The sequence below is a fragment of the Pseudophryne corroboree genome, chromosome 5 (assembly GCF_028390025.1).
Source record: "Pseudophryne corroboree isolate aPseCor3 chromosome 5, aPseCor3.hap2, whole genome shotgun sequence".
NCBI classification, from domain to species: domain Eukaryota; kingdom Metazoa; phylum Chordata; class Amphibia; order Anura; family Myobatrachidae; genus Pseudophryne; species Pseudophryne corroboree.
In genome coordinates this window covers 715160543-715166038 of record NC_086448.1, presented here as the reverse complement: position 1 = coordinate 715166038, position 5496 = coordinate 715160543, and the positions used below count along the sequence as shown (strand labels likewise).

At 37.7% G+C, this 5496-nt stretch overlaps 1 pseudogene; it reads right to left on the bottom strand.

The window, feature by feature from the left end:
- Positions 1-486: 486 nt before the first annotated feature.
- On the bottom strand, positions 487-605 carry LOC134930144 (5S ribosomal RNA; annotated as a pseudogene).
- Positions 606-5496: the final 4891 nt, after the last annotated feature.

Below are 5496 nucleotides of genomic sequence, written 5' to 3'. Positions count from 1 at the left end.
AATAGATGGGGACAATGAGTCATTCGTAAAGGGTTACATAACAACAAGAAGAGAGTAAGATAACAATGAAAGTAGAAATGAACGTATAGGCAAGAGAATAAAGATAAAATAAAAATTAATTAAAAAATTAATTAAAAAATAGAAATAGAAATAGAAGTACTAATAATGCAAATGAAAATAGAATCTATAAAAAAGGGGGGGGGATGAAACTATAATACACATAAAAATAAAAATGCAAATAGAAAAAAGGTGTAGACTGATGATAATTTGATGGATATTACCACTATGGGAATGCAATGCAGATGTTATATAAAAGTATAGATAAATAGAGCTATGTGGAACTAGGTGGAACAGATCCTGCGAGAATTCCGTGAGAGCAGTGGGTGGTGCTTAGGTAAACATCGTGAAGTGGGTCCATGTATACTAAGGACCAGACAACATCCATAGTTTACTGAGAAATGCCGGTATGTTCCCTTTTCGCCTCCGTATTTACAACACCCGGTCTCCCAAGGAGGTCTCCCATCCTTGTACTGACCGGGCCCATCCTTGCTTAGCTTCCAAGATCGGACGGTGTTGGGCGTCCCCAAGGAGGTATGGTTGTAATGTTTGGGGCTGGGTTAGAGACAGGTCCTCTCAGTTCAATAGATGACACTAGGAAATACCAAGGACCAAGAGAGATGCAATAAAGGAAGAAACTGGCGAAATAGACTATGAGGTATGAGAGCTACTAATGAGAGAGAATGTGAGTTACAGCGTATTAGTGCCCTAACATGTGCGGCAATAACCAACACGCAACTGATATTCCCTGGAGGTCTCCCGTCCAGGTACTGGTCGGTTCGAGTTGCTGACCATTTTCTAAGGTCGGCCCAAAAGTAGAGTAGTGATGTTCGTGCGAATCAAGAGGTAGAGGAAGGCAGGAGTAAAACGTGAGGGTAGGAATAGGTTACATCATAGGAAGGGTGCTATCTCATATCCTTCGTTGAAGCCATCCGGATGGAGAGTGTTAAGTTCGTATATCCAATACATCTCTCTCCTTGAAAGAAGATTCGAAAGGTCTCCTCCTCTGGCTCCCAGCGCTACTAGTTCAATGCCTTTGTATGTTAGTGTCTCTGGATCGGAATTATGGAAAAGATGGAAGTGTTTGGAAACTGCATGGGTGAGGACTTTGTTCTTGATATTCCTAACGTGTTCCTGGATACGTATTTTAAGGGGTCTTTTGGTTTTCCCGATGTACTTCAATTTACATGGACACTCCAGAAGGTATATCACCGATGAGGTATTGCAATTAATGAATTGTTTAATCCGATATTCCTTTTGAGTTTCAGTATTCTGGAAAGACTTCCTGTTTGGATGGAGGTATCTACATACGTTACACCGACCGCATTTGAAGCTTCCTTTGCATTTGGGCATAATGCTTATGGCTTCTGGATTTTTCAACATACTTGGGGCTATTATGTCTTTTAGACTCCGAGATTTGCGAAAGACCATTTTAGGCTCCTTAGTGAGGTAGTTCTTCAGTATAGGGTCCATAAGGAGTATGTTCCAATGTTTCTTGAGGACATCTTTAATGAGGTTCTCGTGTCTGCTGTACGTTGTGATGAATTTAACTGTGTCCTCCTTGGTGTTCTTGGGTTTGTACTTAAGAAGGTCCATTCTTTCTATAGCTTTAGCCTTGATGGTGGCTTCTTCCAGGAGTCGGGTCGGGTACCCCTTTTCCTTGAATCTTCCTTTGTACACTTCAAGTTGTTGATCTCTGTCCTCTGTCTTCTTACAATTCCGTGCTATTCTAGTGAATTGGGAAAGGGGGGTATTGTCCTTCCATTGTTGACGGTGCTTGCTCTTGTAGTGAACGTAACTGTTCATATCCACCTTCTTTATGTAGTTGCTTGTGATGATTTCCTCCCCTGAGTGTGTTAGAACAAGGTCCAGGAATTCAATCCGTTCTGTGTCCTCATTGGCCGTGAACTTGAGGTTCATGGACCCACTTCACGATGTTTACCTAAGCACCCCCACTGCTCTCACGGAATTCTCGCAGGATCTGTTCCACCTAGTTCCACATAGCTCTATTTATCTATACTTTTATATAACATCTGCATTGCATTCCCATAGTGGTAATATCCATCTAATTATCATCAGTCTACACCTTTTTTCTATTTGCATTTTTATTTTTATGTGTATTATAGTTTCACCCCCCCCCTTTTTTTATAGATTCTATTTTCATTTGCATTATTAGTACTTCTATTTCTATTTCTATTTTTTAATTAATTTTTTAATTAATTTTTATTTTATTCTCTTGCCTATACGTTCATTTCTACTTTCATTGTTATCTTACTCTCTTCTTGTTGTTATGTAACCCTTTACGAATGACTCATTGTCCCCATCCATTCTCCTTTTCATATACCCCTCGGGGAGCCGTACCACCTGTATACAAATGACTCATGAGACCTGTGGACGCATCCCCAACCTTTGAATTATCACACAGACCGCAGCACATGAACTTTCCCCGCGGCAGAACTGTGATTTCTCGTATGCAAGGACAACCAAAAAGATGGCCGCCGCTCTATAAAGATGACAACATATGGACATCCTCACCGCATTGTGCATAACCGGCACATGCGCAGAACTGATTTAAAGCCGCCGGAAGCGGGGCGGAAGTGGGGCGGACGTGGGGCGGATGTCATGAGCCACACAGTCCGGACCGGAAGTACACGGACGCACCCGGTTTCTATGTTTTTTACCAACAGTATGTCTCGTTTTGATTAAGGAACACATTAGTAGTGTTCTCTATTGTACCTTTTTTATATTTATCTGTATATATATGCATTTTGAATATATTCTAACACTGCACTAATTAACTTAACAGGAAGTGATGTCAACAGCACTTCCCCCAGTTATGAGGTATAAATATGTTCTGTCTCTAGCCTTACACTACCCCTTGATGAAGTCCATGAGGGACGAAACGCGTTGGGTGCTATTCTGATATTACCTCAACCTCTTAAGATAAGCTACCTCTCCTCCCCTTTTTCTATGTTTTATGCTGTGCATTTTATACCCGATTTTTGTGTTTTTATGTACTATTTTATGAATTTTGACATGTGTGCCTTTGACGCTTTTAGCCTAGCCTTTTTTTCATCTGATATTTATTGACTAGGCTGCACTTTAATATTACTATTTTATATGTTACCCCTTTTTAGTGCTTTGTATTTCTAAAATTAAATTATACTATTTTTTAGTACCTGGTTTTTTCATTATTGATTAGACACCTTGGTCGCTTGCAAATACCTCCTCCCCCCACACCAATATCTAAATATGATATTAATTTCACTATACAGAGTATGATTTTTTTACACATATGGATAGAAAACATGATTTTGTTATATGGATACCTTGGGGAAATCCATTATCACTGTAGCTTTCTTTTGGGTATACTGTAGTATCTATCAATGGTAGATTTCATGTGGGTGGTTCTACTGATTGCAGATTTGCACTGAGGCCTGCTAAAATATGGATTATGATCATAATTGTTTGATTTTTTTTCCATAGGCTCTACTCCTAACTTACTATAGGCTGTAGGCTTTTTCCATAGGCTCTACAGGTGACTTACCTTTGTCAGTTTTATTTAACCATCTGAGTTTAAGCATGGATATCACAAAGAAATGTTCAATCTTTTAGCACCTATGGCTTTTGCAATAAACACATGACTGGTAGCCCTCTGAAACACCATCTTATGCACTGGCTGTGTCATTAGAAGAGTCCACCCTGACAGATGGGTGGATCATGTGTGAAGCTGCTTCAGCACATGTGAACCTGCTTGAACATGGTCCAATCAGCTCACTCATAATGGAACTAATCGATCTTAAACTGTAAATATTGTGGCAAATAGTTTACCACTTCAACAGACTGGTTAAAATAATTATATAAGGCAGATTTAAGCATCAAAACTAATACAATAATGCAAGAATATGAACAATGCAGTACATTTAGCCTATAACCTCTGCTTCTTCCTATGCCACAGTTCTATGACATGTGTTTGCTCCTTTTTTAAAATCGTACACATTAAGTACATTATTCAAAGTGGAATTTAATTTCTTAATGTACAGTAAGTGAGCACTCATGGAGAGGTGAAATGCAGCTTTGTCAGTCCAACCACAAACATAATCATGGGCTAACTTTTCTTGCATGTTTCTTGCATAAATCCACTATGCCTTTTTTATGTCCTTACTATGGGTCTTGTCCATGTCTCCTTGTCCAAACTGTTCTCTGTATCTCCAACATTTTTCCTGTGTCTGTTCTCTTGTAGCTGGTTTATGTCCCCTTTCTCTCTTTCCCTGTCTCCTTTAAATTGTGTTGTATATACTGTATATTTCTATATTTCCCAGTCATTTTATCTTTATCTTCTTTTTTTCTTTGGATGTCTGTTCATTACCCCTCCATTCCTACATGTGTCTTCATTCTCTTCTGTGACTTGAGCAAACACTTTTCCTCTGATCTCATCAGTGATACTAGCAGCATGGAAACATCTTGGAGCTCAGAAGAGCTGTTGGAGTTAGTGTGACCCTTAATAATACACAGGGAGATAACTGCCATTCTTCAAATCAAGAACTTCCCATCTTACCTACCAAACAAATATCTCCTTTGTCAACCCATACCATTATTTGTAAAACCTTGTCATGAAAAAATGTATATGCCCTATCTTAAATCAGCCATATATGGGGATTATAAAGGAAGATATTGCTAATTTATTTGAGGTAATGTAAGCATGACCTAGAATTAAATCTAACTTCTATACAATGCATAAAGATACATGTAAAGTTACACATAAACATATATAATGTTTCATTTACATAGTAATGGTAATAGAATGAAATTGGAGAAATTAGCTTTTTGTATCTTTGCCATTATTAATCTTTCTTCTGTACTAATACTATGTGTTATTTTATTGGAAAATACAGCTATATTACTTAAATCCCATATGTAGATGGAAATGTTACTCTAGATGAATTGGAAAGTTGTGTTTTAATGGCACTTTTCTGAAGAACCATACTCCAGTACAAAACTATCGACATATCTATGCCTTATTAAATCTGAAGTCTTGTCAAATAAAATATAGAGACAATTGGAGATGTCAAGAAAGTCTAGATTTCAGTACAATAGCTATCACACTACTCTATTTGATGTTGAATGCACTGACGTCTAGTTAAACCTATACTGTACTTCTTTTCTATAACACAGGTTATGAATTATGTAAATCCAGTTATTGCATTGGAAAAGACCAGGTAATATTAGGGGACAGTTATAAAAAAATGGATATATAAGGAATTACCTGAAGATTTGGATGCAGTCTCTTGGTCACAAATTTTAATTCATATGATGACTCTCACAATCTAAATAGCAAATTAGTTAAATAAATGATAATAAAAATAAGATGAGCGAGCATTGACATTGTTTCTGACTATGTTTTAATAGAAATAAAATGAGAGAAGAGCAAGGGGCTTT